This window comes from Schistocerca serialis, chromosome 5, assembly GCF_023864345.2.
Source record: "Schistocerca serialis cubense isolate TAMUIC-IGC-003099 chromosome 5, iqSchSeri2.2, whole genome shotgun sequence".
Lineage (NCBI taxonomy): Eukaryota > Metazoa > Arthropoda > Insecta > Orthoptera > Acrididae > Schistocerca > Schistocerca serialis.
The window spans coordinates 427,346,100-427,363,123 of NC_064642.1; the positions used below are offsets into that span (position 1 = coordinate 427,346,100).

Genomic DNA, 17,024 nt, shown 5'->3' on the forward strand with positions numbered 1-17,024 from the left:
TATGACCTTCCGAATTTACTGGTTTTAAACATGCATGCGCACTACATATCTCTCGCCCCGCCCCACTGCAGCCGCCTAATGCTCGTACGGGAACTACTGTACAACGGAGTGAATAAGATGTTTAAGAAGTACTGTTTTGGCGTGGGTGACATTCTTTGTTCACCGAGTCAAAGTGCGCGGTTTCTAGCCTCCAGCTGGTGCCAGAGGTACACTACTGGCCATTAAAATTGCTACACCACGAAGATGACGTGCTACAGACGCGAAATTTCACCGACAGGAAGAAGATGCTCTGATATGCAAATGATTAGCTTTTCAGAGCATTCACACAAGGTTGGCGCCGGTGGCGACACCTATAACGTCCTGACATGAGGAAAGTTTCCAACCGATTTCTCATACACAAACAGCAGTTGACCGGCGTTGCCTGGTGAAACGTTGTTGTGATACCTCGTGTATGGAGAAGTGCGTACCACCACGTTCCCGACTTTGATAAAGGTCGGATTGTAGCCTATCGCGATCACGGTTTATCGTATCGCGACATTGCTGCTCGCGTTGGTCGAGATCCAATGACTGTTAGCAAAATATGGAATCGGTGGGTTCACGAGGGTAATACAAAACGCCGTGCTGGATCCCAACGGCCTCGCATCACTAGCAGTCGAGATGACAGGTATCTTATCTGCATGCCTGTAACGGATCGTGCAGCCACGTCTCGATCCCTGAATCAACAGATGGGGACGTTTGCAAGACAACAACCATGTGTACGAACAGTTCGACGATGTCTGCAGCAGTATGGACCATCAGCTCGGAGACCATGGCTGCGGTTACCCTTGATACTGTATCACAGACAGGAGCGCCTGCGATGGTGTACTCGACGACGAACCTGGGTGCACGAATGAATCCAGGTTCTCTTTACAGCATCATGATGGTCGCATCCGTGTTTGACGACATCACGGTGAACGCATATTGGAAGCGTGTATTCGTCATCGCCATACTGGCGTATCACCCGGCGTGATGGTATGGGGTGCCATTGGTTACACGTTTCGGTCACCTCTTGTTCACATTGACGGCACCTTGAACAGTGGACGTTATATTTGAGATGTGTTACGACCCGTGGCTCTACGCTTCATCGATCCCTACGAAACCCTAATTTCAGAAGGATAATGCACGACAGCATGTTGCAGGTCCTGTACGGGCCTTTGTGGATACAGAAAATGTTCGACTGCCGCCCTAGCCAGCTCATTCTCCAGATCTCTCACCAATTGAAAACGTCTGGTCAATGGTGGCCGAGCAATTGGCTCGTCACAATACGCCAGTCACTACTCTTGATGAACTGTGGTATGGTGTTGAAGCTGCACGGGCAGCTGTACCTGTACACTTCATCCAAGCTCTGTTTGACTCAATGCCCAGGCGTATCAAGGCCGTTATTACGGCCGGAGGTGGTTGTTCTGGGTACTGATTTCTCAGGATCTATGCACCCAAATTGCGTGAAAATATAATCACATGTCAGTTCTAGTATAATATATTGGTGCAATGAATACCCGTTTATCATCTGCATTTCTTCTTGGTGTAGCAATTTTAATGGCCAGTAGTGTATTTTTGTTTGAAACACTTTCATGTTGTGATTCTCAAATGTAGTGTAAATGAATAAAAAGAACGAATCTGTCATTAAAGAAGTAGCGTAGAAGTATTCAGCTTTTAACAGCGATGTTGTGCACTATTTTCTTTGGATTTTAAAGCTGATACTGTTAACGTGAAGCAAACTTGCAGGACATTTGCTACTCTTCAACGTGATTGGCGTGATTAAATTGTTAATAAAAACTCATTACCTACACGTCATGACAGTTCTGCGTTTGGCTAGGTCAGGAGTGGGCAAGTAGCGGCCCATAGGCCACATGCCGCCTACCCTCGGTTTCTGTGTGGCCTGCCAGGACCGCCAGAAAAATCCATCTTGAATCAAGATTTCCTTCCCGTGCGCGACTGAAAATTTCTACTAGGACGTCCACGTCAATACGTATGTGTTGTGTAGAGGTTTCCCGGTTGACCCGATTTATTGTCCGTGCAACAATAAATATGTAAATTTCCAACTTCAGCGAAACCATGAACCCTCCGAAAAAACAAAAAATCAGTGATGGATGACAACTGTTTGGTGAAGATATGCATGTACACATCATGCTGAGAAAGTGTTTGAGACCAAACAGCTAAGGTATCAGTTTTCTGCTTGCCCCTGACGACAGAAGCAGTGTACCCAGTCTGACTCCATACAGAGTAAATTCGGCGTGTAACTATGATAAAATGTCCTAAATGTTAGCAGAGTGTGTATCTGAGGCGGAACAGGGGAACCAGCCCGGCATTCACCTATTGGGATGTAGAAAACCGCCTAAAAATGACACCCAGGTTGGTCGGCACAGCGATCCTTCGTCGTTGATCCGCCAGGCGGATTTGATCTGAGCTTAGCATGCCACTCTAGCTCGAAAGCGGTCGCGTTAACACAAACGGCTACCCAGACGAATAACGCACACGTTTTATTTGTTAATATAGGCAATAAAGCGATGTGTTTATTTTATTATGAAACGATAGCCCTACTTAAGGAGTGCAACCTGAAACGACATAGTAATGCAAAATATAGTGAATTTCGCTACAAATGACGCAAAATAAAAGCTACGGAGTATGTGAAAATCCGGAAGAAGCGACAATCTTTATTTACAAAGCAATCAACACTTCAAAATAGCACTACAGAAGCAAGTTTTATGGTAGCCTGTAATCTTGATAAACGAAAGGCATTTGATGAGAGCACAGGTAACGAAGACGTTGCACAATTACTCATCTTTATCCATGCATTTAATGAAAATTTCGTCATCACACAGAAATTACTTGGTGTAGAATCGGTGAAAAATAAAACCAGTAGTCAGGACCTGTTTGAGTATACTGTCAATTGTATGTAAAAAGGTGGTCTGTCCTGAAACAAAATAGCAAGTACTATTACAGATAGGGACAGAGCTTTCAGTGGGAAAAATATAGCTATGTTTCAACTTTTTTTGAAAAAAAAAGAAAGAAAAGAGAAAAAACAAGTTACAAGCACAAGGCACAGATAATGATGTCTTGTCTTTTCATTGCATTTTGCATCATGAGAGCGTTTGTAAACCTGTACTGGACGGAAAGCAAGTGGCAGATTGTATTGTTGATGTCGTGAACACAACCAGAACAATGGCACTCCACCACTGACATTTCGAAACTTTTCTTGAGGGTGTGCAGACAGAGTGTTAAGACGTAATTTATAACAACAGTGTTGGTGTTGTGAAGAGTCTGGGTATTTCAGAATGATATTCTGTTGTTTCTCAAAGCGAAGGAGACATCTAATGATTTTCTTACAAATATGGGATATGAGGAATGGAGATATGAGAGATGATGTTTGCAGTTGATATATTTGAGAAATTGAATGACCTGGATGTAAAATTGCATGGAAAGTAATCGTTTGCACATGAAATGGGGAAGCACGTAAAATCCTTCAAAGCAAAAGTAGGTCTATTTGCAAGGCAAGCAGGGGAATATATTTTTGTCATTTCCGTTTCTTAGTGTAATAGAAAGGGCTTTTGCTGATATTAGAGATCGTTGCAGAGTTTGAAGGAAGAGGTAGCAAGAAGATTTCAAGGCTTAAGAAAAATTACGTCTCAATTCAATTTTCTCTCCTATCCGATCACTGCTGATATTTCCAAGTGCCGCCTGAACTTACTGACATGCAGTCCGACTGCATTGTGAAATAAAAATTAAATCTGTGACGTAAGCTCACTTTTACAAATCTTTACCTGCTGAAAAATTTTCGTGTACGAAGAAATTTGCTGTAAAAATATTCTCTATATTTGGGTCATTAAATTAAATGTATTTGAATCTGTAAATAGTATGAAATTAACACGATATATAAACCGAATAAAATTTCCAATATTTATTTTATTTATATTTATTGATTTTTATGGTAGAATTTATACCTTTTCTAATATGCGAACGCAACCATTTTAAAAAGGCGGCCCACATCTAACCTCCGCTTCTTCCACAAAATGGCCCTCAAACCAAAAGAAGCAAAAGCAAAAGCTTTACCTCCGATTGATACATTTACCCTTCTCCCTCATCCCTGAAAGTTTATAACATCATCACGGAACCACCCTATATATGTGCGTGAGGTTGGCATATTACGTGCTCACGTTAGTTACCAATTTTTCGCATAAAATAACATGTGTTGTCAACAAGATTTCAGAACTGTTTGGGTAGGTGTATCCACCTTCCCCCAGTTTTTACGTATATTATTTTCCAAGTTTCTTAGATACCGTTTGGAAAGTAAGGTAGCGTGAAAATTGTCTAAAAATGCCAAGGATTTCTAGAAAAGTACACGCTAACTGGATCTCAAAGGCACGTCACTCAAAAGTGAATTAAGTAAAATGCTAGTTCTGTTATGTGTTGCTCTGTAAAGTTTCATCATAGAAAACAGCCTCCAAGCGACATATACAATAAGAAGAACGATATGTGCACTGGGCGATACATCTCTCTGAAAGCTGGCTCGAGGACATCGTGATTTATGACTGGTCCCATGTGGTCTCTGCTTGGCAGTGTCACTGGCAGTATACCCGAGTTAAGTAACTTGAAAAATATTTCTCGGGACTGCTATCGTAAAAATAAATACTCACTGATGACTACTACTTGCAGACGGGGACATTCCAATACTGGGTTCGATACGATGCTTGATTTCGATACTAATGCTTAAAATCCCATTAAAACCTTTCTGATATCGGTACCGAAGCCATCGCTAGTTTTAATTGTTTATGTGTCTTTAAACCTGTCTACAATACAACAGCAAGTATTTGGAATAAAAGGCAAAGTATGAAAACTATACTACGTTTCCATAAACCAACAAGCCTTGATAAAATTTATGCTAATTTTACTGCAGTGTATGAGGAAGTGTTAATTTTTAAGACAAAAGCACTCATTTCAGAAATATTTTTAAAACAAAGCATTCATTTTCAATATGAGGAAAAATATGGGAATTAAGCTACATTTACATGAATGAAATGAAATATAAAATCAATACTCGAATCACATTTCCATGGTAGTTGAATACGTTGGTGAAATTTGGTATGTTCAAAATGGCTCTGAGCACTATGGGACTTAACATCTGAGGTCATCAGTCCCCTAGAACTTAGAACTACTTAAACCGAACTAACCTAATGACATCACACACATCCATGCCCGAGGCAGGATTCGAACCTGCGACCGTAGCGGTCGCGCGGTTCCAGACTGAAGCGCCTAGAACCTCTCGGCCACACCGGCCGGCATTTGGTATGTTATAGACTGTATGTTATAGACTGTAACCGGTATGTAAATTTTACGACTGCATTTGTTTCCTGTATGGCACAAGTATACGGCACAGATTTTAATTCTCTTTAAATTAGCGATAAAAGGTTATTATTTGCTCTAACGCCATGCAGTTCTTCTGACACCGATACATGATTTTTCCTATGATCTATGTAATGACCGAATACTTCGAACTGGTACTGTTATCATAGATATCGATACAAAAGTAATGGTACTTACTCATATCGGTAATATCGGAATGTCTGTAGATGCAGGCGTAAATCGGCCAATGTCGGAAATTTGTCGAATGGAGAAAACGTTTTCGGTTAACTTGCCGCATCAAATTCGATTAAAATCCCAAGCTTTCGATGACTGCTTCCATCATTATCATCAGGGACTAAGTCTGTCATGAAAATGGCGAAGCTTCCACTTTTATGTCCGATTGGTTAGGTGGCGTCCTCTCCAGCCCCAGATTATGTTTGCACTCGCTGTCCTCCCTGACTTGCACCGCCAACACTTACATCAGGCGACGAACTATGAGAAATCTTGTTCTGAGATTTTTTTTTATAAAAAGTGCACTTTCACATTTTGTCAACTACAGATACCGTCCTCGGGGTAAAAAAGTACGAACCTCGCCAATTTCACGATACACTTACGAGGACAACACGGCAAGTGCCAAACCTGATTTCCCTGATTCGGTAAAAGAGGGGTCAAAATACGCGAACATGTGTCTCAGCTTATCCATAGATACTCGATCTTATCCGAGAAAATGAAGGTCAAAGTTTATGACATAATTTAGATGCCTTTTAGCGAGCACGTATTTAACTGAAGCGATAGTACGGTGGCTAGTGTTGCGCTTTACACTTTGGCGGCCCATGTTCGAAACTCGATTATTATTTTTCTTTTCGTTTTTCTTTTATCTACCCATCTCCGTAGAAGATTACTACACTAACGTTTTCCAACGTATATTGAAATAACATTGTCCTTATACGCCTACAAATTGTGTGTCTAATGATTAAGCAAAAAACAATAAGTGAATGAAAATATTATTTGAAATAGTTTTCCGCGAAATTCTTGTATTGTATCTTGATTCATAACCAGCTGCAAGCACAAGTTTTCGGAAAAGTGATCTGTAAAGCGTTAGTTGCCCCGAAATTATTGCCAACGCTTGAAGTGTTCAGCAATGTTAAAATTTATTTCCCGAGTGTGATTCATACGAAGAAATGTTACTGCGGAAAACCTGCCTCTGCTCGTGGTGTTCGAAACTTCTATGTTTCGAATGTTTCTTCGATCGGTATACTCCAAAGGAATGTACCTGATATTCCTGAACAATTAACATAAGAATGAATTATAAGAATTAATATAAGAATTGATTTAAGAATGAAGTGTAAGAATACGATAATTGAAAAAGATTGTATTCCTTGATAATACCGTACTCGTACACACATATATTTTATAATAAATGTAATTTTGCAGCTAATACAATGCCGTTGTATCCCATAACGTGATGAGAAATATTCGTGCAGTAACCGCCTACGAGCATGGGTAGAAAATGGGAAAGAAATAAAGTGAAACCTTTCGAACGCTAGCCACTGCGCCGCCATTTCCGCTCAGAGTATCGCGGGCTAAAAGGCTGCTAAATTACGTTGAAAACATTGACTGCCTTTTTCTCAAAAATGTTGGAGTATCTACGTGTAAGCCGAGACACGTGTTCGCTTTTTTTGAAACTTCTTCGACTGAGTGAATTCTCTGAGAAATCGGGTTATGACCCTTGCCGTGTTCTCCTCGTTAAGCCCTAACGACGATGATGGTGACAACATCGAAAGCTTGCGCTTTATTTCGAATACGACGCGGAAAGTTAACGGAGAATTTTTTACTCAAGACCTCCATCACGAAAGGCCTCATAATCATACGATCTTTCCCTACAGGCAGGACATAGCGTGCAGCGCCATTCGGCTGCAGAAGCTGCGTCTTAGTCACAGCTGCTCAGTAATCTGGCTTTAGTACAACGCTGTCGTGATGAGATTTTGCCAAGGTTCTCAGTGGTCAAATACCAAATAAGAACTGCTGCAGTGAATAGAATTTTACGGAAAGCGGTCATGATACCGTCAAGGAAAGGATGCATTACACGAGATATAAACTTAATGCAAACGCACACTTATTATTTGGTTGCCATCTGTTTCCGTCGGCAGCTCTCTCACCATGGGACTGGGAATGGGTAGAAACGACTCTGGCAGTACATCAACGAGCTAATTTAAACAAGACAACGGCGAAACAGGCTGTTATATTTGAGCGCCTTACCCATGAGCAAGGGAATGGTGGGTGCAGTGGCGTTGACAAAATTGTCATCTTCTTCTTCGAGAACCTTCTCGCAGCAACCGCCGCAATTCTGAGTAAAGGCCTGAACTTTGCTCGAGCTCCACGAATGCTGCAACTTGCCTAGATGATCAGTGTAGTGGCACAGGAAGCAAGAGCGGAGGTAAGGCTCGCTGCCATCCTTATTTTAGTGGTAATCAAGCCCCTCTAAGTTTTATATTGGTAGGGTGAAAAACAAGAACTGAAATTGTTGGAGGGGGATGAAGAGTCAGTAGTCTTACTGGCGGACAAAATAATGCTACAGTTATTCTCAAAGCTCCAGATTATCATAGGGCAGTGTGTCTATTATTGGAAGATAGCTCATATCAGATTCTTTAAACGGGAACACATGGGAGCTACTAAAGAACGCTGTGTCTAAATTGAAATTTTCACTCTGCAGTGGAGTGTGCGCTGATATGAAACTTCCTGGCAGGTTAAAACGACGTGTTGTGAGTCGTGCTTGGGTAGCTCAGTTGGTAGAGCACTTGCCCGCAAAAGACAAAGGTCCTGATTTAGAGTCTCGGTCCGGCACACAGTTTTAATCTGCCAGGAAGTTTCAACGCTGTGTCTCTCTGACAAACCTGTGGTTAACTTAACGCCAAGAGCACCTGCCCACCCACGATGTACAGTCTGACGAAAAGATACAAAGATGCATACCACTGAGACCAATTATCTGTGCCACTGGCTCTCCTACACACCGTCTGGAATGGTATTTAACTAAGTTTTTGACACCTGTAGTTGGCCACTGGAGACATTGTATCAAGAACTCACAAATGTTTATAGATATCATGAAGCAGGCGATTATAACCCAAGAGAATTTATAATCAGCCTTGACATGATCTCCCTTTTCATGAAGATATCAGTGAAAGATACATTTAAACTACTGGTGCTAATTTCTCCCCTGAGATTTTAAAATTGTTTGAACACACCTTGATAACCACATTTTTTCGACAGTGGAAAGTATTATAAAATGATTGATGGAACAGGCGTGGATTCGGCACTGTCAGAAGCCATTTCTAATTTTTTCATGGCGTTTTCGAAGAACAAGCGTTGAACATTGTCCCCCTATGTCCTGCTGCTTCTTCAGATATGTTGACGATACTTTTTTAATCTCGTCATGTGGTAGTGACGCGCTGCAGCAGTTCGGCGACCAGACGAACAGCATACATCCAAACGTAAGACTCACGGGCGAGATGGTGGAGGAAGCCAAGCTGCCTTCCTTAGATGTATTGCTCGAACGGAAAGCAGATAAACTTTGCCATTCTGTGTATCGAAATCGAAGTATATAGATCTATATATCTGCAGACGTAGCTAACGAGAGAGATATGCTAAACATCCTAATATCCATGGCTAGGATTACTTCACACAAGGGCCACCTCGGCTCCGAATTAATCATATCCATGATATTAGATCAACACTCTTGAAGAATCCATGGTGTGATGCCATTCATCAAAGCCAGGAGGACCAACACATGATGCACTTTCCATTCTATGGTGAGCAACTAGTAAAACACGCAAGCAATCTGCCCAGTCTTCCACCCACCAACGAAAAATTAAAGAAACGTAGCGACCTGTTATCGCTAATCTCAGCTTGGGAGTACCAGAGATTTATAACATCCCTTGCGAGTACCAATATGACAGTAGTTACATGGTGCATGACATATCGAATACTGCCGATCGCTGCGTTGAACATCAACGTCACCTTAAATACAGGAATTTAGAGACATCAAAGGTGGCTGAGGATAGCCTGTTAAATAAACACAGGGTTATGTTTGAACACACGAGAATTCCAGCTCACACTTAGAACTATTGGCTCTTTTTGATGAGGCATGTAATGTGAATTACACTATGTGATAAATCCATACGTGTTATAAAAATGGCTGTATGTTCCACAGATCTTACTAAATCACTGGCCAATTTCAACCGCACGTGGTACACATGTCACTCACTTATGCGACTGTAGGCTTTCCCGGCGTAAACTATTGATGAAGGTTTCTCGGGTCTCCAGCCGGGTGGTAGCGTTGGTTCAAATGGCTCTGAGCACTATGGGACTCAACTGCTGAAGTCATTAGTCCCCTAGAACTTAGAACTAGTTAAACCTAACTAACCTAAGGACATCACACACATCCATGCCCGAGGCAGGATTCGAACCTGCGACCGTAGCGGTCTCGCGGTTCCAGACTGAAGCGCCAGAACCGCGCGGCCACTTCGGCCGGGTGGTAGCGTTGATATCTCGCGACGTTTCGGGAAGTGTCATACTAGCCATCTTCGGAGACCCGAGAAACCTTCATCAATGTCACTCACTGTCTGCAAAGACAGGGAGGGAGGGGATGTAGTGTAGCACAAGATCCGCGAATAACCAAAATTTATTCATACAGCACTTAAGAATGAGAGCACTTAATGACTTATAACAAGCTTTACATGTAATTTCACACCTTTACGAAACTTTTTCTTGCTGACAACCCACACTAAATAGTGAAACGATAAAAGTTTATCGCTTACTGCATTTTCACTGTTCATGCAGTACAGCCTGAAGCACGACGTTTTAATTTCTTACTTCTTTTCTACTAACGCTATTCGCAACAGATTATGCAGACCGTATTCAAATGGTTCAAATGGCTCTGAGCACTATGCGACTTAACTTCTGAGGTGGCTCTGAGCACTATGGGACTTAACATCTATGGTCATCAGTCCACTTCTGAGGTCATCAGTCGCCTAGAACTTAGAACTAATTAAACCTAACTAACCTAAGGACATCACACACATCCATGCTCGAGGCAGAATTCGAACCTGCGACCGTAGCGGACGCTCGGTTCCAGACTGTAGGGCCCAGAACCGCACGGCCATTCTGGCCGGCCGCAGACCGTATTCTCATATACCACTGGATGTACCAGAAAAATTACATTATTGTACGACACATAGATCATATGTATTCATAAACACAGAGGTGCATGAAAAAACTGCCCCATCATGCATGACATTTAAATTTATTACTTCTTTGCTACTAACTCTATCCGCAACGCATTTCACAGGCAGTATACACATATGCCCTTGTATGTACCTACAAAAATACATAGTTTTACGGCATACAGTTCAGGGGATATGACATCAAATTCTGAGATGCGTGGAAAACTGCTGCATCGTGCATAACGTTTTAATTTGTTACTTCCTTAGTACACGTTTCGTATGCGGTATACACAGAAGCCGCCGAAAATAACACCATTTTACAGCACATAGTTCAGGAGATATGAAGTCATAAAAACTAAACTGCACGAAATCGAAACCACAAGGCAAAATTCGCTAGGGATACAGTAGAAACATGTGTGCATGTATGTGTGAAATATGTGTGACATGTAAGCGGACATTGGCGCAGGTAAAAATCTCCTCTTGACGATCTGGACAGAGAGAGGGGCATGTGGTGATAGAGAGAGGAGGGGTGAGGCGGAGGAAGTGGACAAGTATGGAAATGGAAATGGACAGAGAGAAGGGGAAGCACAGGACTGACCAATATAATTTGAATAAATACATACTGGGGCAATGCCAGGTGCTCAGCTAGAACACTGGTTATGCCCTAAACAACGCATCGAAACGTGCACTTGATAAAGAAAGAGCACAGAGGAAGACTGCCTGATTTTATAGCCGAATATAAATGGTGGCCCTATAAGCGAGAAAGGACAGCGAGTGCATATGCAATCTATGGACGTAGAGGGAGGGAGCCACCTCGGCATGCGCTATTCCCCATGACGTAATGTTGCCTGCCAGACGCCTTCCCCTGGATATAAAAATTAGAGCCTTGCAAGTTTTGTGATAGCCAGACTTACTGCCTGATGACGGAAGGGACGGCTATCATCTACCGCTGACGCGACAAGTTATCCAATGATTCTGCCGCAAAAGGCGCAGCAGATTTGTCAATTGTAATATTAGCTAACATATCTAAAACGCATGTTTGTAAGTCGGCCGTAGTTGCTAATTCGATTTCCATTCCTTTACATCCACTCGCGAGACACGCCTAACTAAGCTTTTTAACTGTCACCACACGAAAATAAAGTTACATACCTAATTTTTTGTTTGTTTGCAGGTGACAAAAATCATGGAATACCGATATGCACATATACAGATGGCGGTAGTACCGCGACACAAGGTATGAAAAGGCAGTGCATTGCTGGAGCTGTCATTTGTATTCAGGTGATTCACGTGAACAGGTTTCCGACATGATTATGGCCGCACGACGGGAATTAACAGACTTAGAACGTGGAATGGTAGTTAGACGCATGAGACATTGTTAGGAAATCCAATATTCCGAGATCCACAGTGTCAAGAGTGTGACGAGAGTACCAAATTTCAAGTATTATCTCGCACGGACAACGCAGTGGCCGACAGCCTTAACTCAACGTGCGAGAGCAGTGGCGTTTGCGAAGAGGTGTCAGCGCTAACGCACAAGCAACCGCAGAAATCGATGTCCACCGTACGACGAACGTATCCCTTAGGACAGTGTAGTGCATGGCAGCAGACGACCGGCGCGAGTGTCTTTGCTAACAGCACGACATCATCTGCAGTGCCACTTCTGGGCTCGTGATATCAGTAGGACCCTAGACGACTGGAAAACCGTAGCCTCGTCAGATGAGTCCCGATTTCAGTTGGTGAGAGCTGGTGGTAGCATTTGAGTGTGGCGCAGGCTCCACCAAGCCATGGACCCAAGTTGTCAAATGTGTGTTCAAATGTGTGTGAAATCGTATGGGACCTAACTGCGAAGGTCATCAGTCCCAAAGCTTACATACTACTTAACCTAAATTGTCCTAAGAACAAACACACACACCCATGCCCGAGGGACGGCTCGAACCTCCGCCGGGACCAGCCGCACAGCCATGACTGAAGCGCCCTAGACCGCTCGGCTAATCCCGCGCGGCCCCAACTTGTCAACAAGGCACTGCACAAGCTAGTGGTGGCTCCACAAAAGTTTGGACTGTGGAATGGACTGGGTCCTGTGGTGCAAATGAAACGATCATTGGCCGGAAATGGTTATGTTAGAATACTTAGAGACCACTTACAGTCATTCATGGACTTCGTATTCCCAAACAACGATGGAATTTTTATGGATGACAGTGCGCCGTGTCCAAGGACCAAAGTTGTCACGACTGGTTTGAAGAACATTCTGGACAATTCGAGCGAATAATCTGGTCACCCAAATCGCCCGATATGAATCCCACCGTGCAACTGTGGGACATATTCGAGAGGTTAGTTCGTGCACAAAATCCTGCTTCGGCAACGCTTTCGCAATTATGGACAAATATAAGATACTAGAGATATCCCAAGAATTTGGTCCCCTCAGTTTATCAGCAGTCCGGATACACACTGGTGTACCCCTGCCAAAGTTTCGTAACAGGCCTCTAGAGCAGCCAAAGTAAAACGGAGCTGAACACAGACATTCGAAGGGTAATACCGTTTTAATAACTAAATATACTGAAATCGTATGGCATGAACAGCTGGGAGACCCCGAAGGCGCCATGTCACGGATTGCGTGGTCGCTTCCGCCGGAGGTTCGAGTCCTCCCTCGGGCATGAGTGTGTGTGTCGCTCTTAGCATAAGTTAGTTTACGTTAGTCTGAGTAGTGTGTAAGTCTAGGGACCGATGACCTGAGTAATTTGGTCCCTTAGGAATTCACATACATTTGAACATTTGAGACCCCGGAGGGCGGGTTCGGTTCAAATGGCTCTGAGCACTATGGGACTTAACATCTGAAGTCATCAGTCCTCTAGAACTTAGAACTACTTAAACCTAACCAACCTAAGGACATCACACACATCCATGCCCGAGGCAGGATTCGAACCTGCGACCGTAGCAGTCGCACGGTTCCAGACTGAAACGCCGAGAACCGCTCGGCCACCGACGCCGTCGGCGGGTTCGGTAATCCACGCTGAGGTTCAGATAAATCTGAGTAACCTGAATGAGGAAGAACGAAGTGGACGACCGTCTCTCCGTGAAGAATTGGGATTCGTAAGGCAAGTGGAGGCCTTGCTGCCGGAATACAGGGTTACCTCAGTCGAGGCGACCGTGGAAAAAGTAACTTTAGTACAATTAAACATTACGTAGGTCGCCACCTGCTGGGCTTTGCGACTGCTCACACATATTGAAAAAGCCGGCCGAAATAAGGCAGCATCGGAAATGTTGTATCAAGCTAATCAAGACGAGTTTTTCATCCACCTAATCACCTTGAGCGAATGCTGGGTGAGTCAAAGAAGCAAAGGAAGCAGTAGTCGTTTCACCATCGGCGGAAGAAGTAGAGACCCAACCATCATCGGACAAGGTGATGCTGAGCATTTTTGTAACTGTCATGCTGTGGTGCTAATAGATTTTGCTCACAAGGAGCAAACTGTCACAGGAGTAAATTGCCGAAATTCCCTGAACAAGTTACACTGAGGTGACAAAAGTCACTGAATACCTCCTAATATTGTGTCGGACCTCCTTTTGCCCGGAGTAGTGCAGCTACTCGATGTGGCATGGACTCCACAAGTCGTTGTAAGCCCCTGCAGAAATACTGAACCATACTGTCTGCAGCCGTCCATAATTGCGAAAGTGTGGCCAGCGCAGGTTTATGTGCACTAGCTGACTTCTAAATTACTGTATATCGCATAAATGTTCGGCGGGACTCATGTCGGGTGGCCTGGGAGGCCAAATCACTCACTCGAATTGTCGAGAACGTTCCTCAAACCAATCGCGAACAATTGTGGCCTGGTGACATGGCGCATTGCCATCCAAAAAATTCCATCGTTGTTTGGGAACAAATGGTCTCCTAGTAGCCAAATACAACCATTATCGTCAACGATCGGTTCAGTTGGAGCAGAGGACCTAGACCGTTCCATGTAATCACAGCGCACACCACTAAGAAGTCACCACCAGCTTGCACAGTGCGTTATTGAACCCATACCTTTGTGGGGTCGGCGCCACACTCGAACCCTACTACCACTTTTTACCAACTGAAATCGGGAAGAACAGGCCACGGTTTTCTAAGGTCCAACCAATATGGCCAAGAGTCTAGGAGAGGCGCTGAAGGCGATGTCGTGCTGTTAGCATAGGCACTAGCGTCAATCGTCTGCTACCATAGCCCATTAACGTCAAATTTCGCCTCACCACCCAAGCGGATACGTTCGTCGTACGTCCAACATTGATTTCCGCAGTTATTTCACGCACTGTTGCCTGTCTGTTAGCACTAACAATTCTACGCCAACGCCACTGCTCTCGGTCGTTAAGTGAGGGCCGCCGTCCACTGCGCTGTCCATGGTGAGAGGTAATGCCTGAAATTTGGTATCCTCGGCACACCCTTGACACTGTGGATCTCGGAATGTTGAATTCCCGGACGACCTCCGAAATGGAATGTCGCATACGTTTAGCTCCACCTACCATTGTCTGTTAATCGCCGCCGTGCTGCGGGAATCATGTCGGAACACTTTTCCCATGGATCACCCGAGTACAAATGGTTTCAAATGGCTCTGAGCACTATGGGACTTAACGACCCGAGTACAAATGACAGGTCCGTCAATACCTTGTGTTCGTGATACTACCGCCGTACCGCATAGCATATCACAATCCCATTACTTTTGTCACCTCAGTCAACATGAAGGGACGCTCGAAGCGGTCCAAGGTAGTGTTTATGCATCACGACGACTCCCCAACTCATTCTCGATAGGGCATAGTCAGACATGCTGCTTCTTTGCCTCACCAACCGTATTTACCTGACATGGAAAGGCAGAGATGTCATCACTCGGATGAAGACACCATTGCGTGGCAGACATTTCCAGAATGACGACGAGCTGATGTACTTCGTGAATCACATCCTGAACAGCCGAAATGCAGACATGTGCAAGCGAGGTCTGCAACAAATTATCCAACGCTGGAAAATGCGTCTCACTGAACGCTGAGTGTGTAGAGAAGGGCTAACATCAACATCGAATTTCATGTAAGCAGGATGATGTTCTGCAGGAGAGTACTCTCTAGCCCCCACCGCCCGGTACTTTCCTCCGCGACGTCGGCAACCGAGCATCCAGCGCAACAGGTAGAGCAGTGCGTCAGAGTACGTGACTCACCTTACACGGCCTGGCAGCGCTTGCGGCTGCCACCGCCCGCCGCGCCGGCAGCGGACACGGCAACTGGTCGCCCGCGGCCGCGCCCGCGTGTCGTGTGCGTGGCAGCCCCGCCGCGTGGGTGGCCACCTGGCGGCTGCGAGCCATTGTGCGGCGTGGCGCGGCGCGGCGCAGCTGGCGGCCATCTTTTAGGCGGCGTCGCGGCACGCGCCAAGTATTTTGAAGCGGCGTCTGCGCCAGCTGCTGCTGCCGCTGCGACGCCCACCGCCCGGGGTGCCCGCTGGAAGAACGAGTCCGTCTCAGTAAACGACTCATCCCGGCAGGTGCGCCGTACAAAGAGCCCACTCATCACAAATACCAGCGACACCCAGGCGGGGCAGGTACAGCTCGGTTACTCACACGTATAGTAAACACACTGTCGGAAAAAATATAAAATGCTCAAGGACAAGGTACACTACTGGCCATTAAAATTGCTACACCAAGAAGAAATGCAGATGATAAACGGGTATTCATTGCACCAACATATTATACTAGAACTGACATGTGATTACGTTTTGCCGGCCGCGGTGGTCTAGCGGTTCTAGGCGCGCAGTCCGGAACCGCGCGACTGCTATGGTCGCAGGTTCGAATCCTGCCTCGGGCATGGATGTGTGTGATGTCCTTAGGTTAGTTAGGGTTAAGTAGTTCTAAGTTCTAGGGGACTGATGACCTCTGATGTTAAGTCCCATAGTGCTCAGAGCCACTTGATTACATTTTCACACAATTTGGGTGCATAGATCCTGAGAAATCAGTACCCAGAACAACCAGCTCTGGCCGTAATAAAGGTCTTGATACGCCTGAGCATTGAGTCAAACAGAGCTTGGCTGCCCGTGCAGCTTCAACACGATACCACAGTTCATCAAGAGTAGTGACTGGCGTATTGTGACGAGCCAGTTGCTCGGCCACCATTGACCAGACGTTTTCAATTGGTGAGAGATCTGGAGAATGTGCTGGCTAGGCCAGCAGTCGAACATTTTCTGTATCCAGAAAGGCCCGTACAGGACCTGCAACATGCGTTCGTGCATTATCATGCTGAAGTGTAGGGTTTCGCAGGGATCGAATGAAGGGTAGAGCCACGAGTCGTAACACATCTGAAATGTAACGTCCACTGCTCAACTTGCCGTCAATGCGAACAAGAGGTGACCGAGACGTGTAACCAATGGCACCCCATACCATCACGCCAGGTGATACCCTGTATGGCGATGACGAATACACG

The 17,024-nt window shown here is 44.8% G+C and overlaps 1 long non-coding RNA gene across 1 annotated transcript in view; it reads right to left on the minus strand.

The window, feature by feature from the left end:
- Window positions 1-15,856, minus strand: part of LOC126481473 (uncharacterized) — a 107,609-nt gene extending 91,753 nt beyond the window's left edge. The window contains exon 1 of the long non-coding RNA XR_007587574.1: window positions 15,773-15,856. This is a non-coding gene — a long non-coding RNA (uncharacterized LOC126481473). The remainder of the gene's footprint in view (window positions 1-15,772) is intronic.
- Window positions 15,857-17,024: the final 1,168 nt, after the last annotated feature.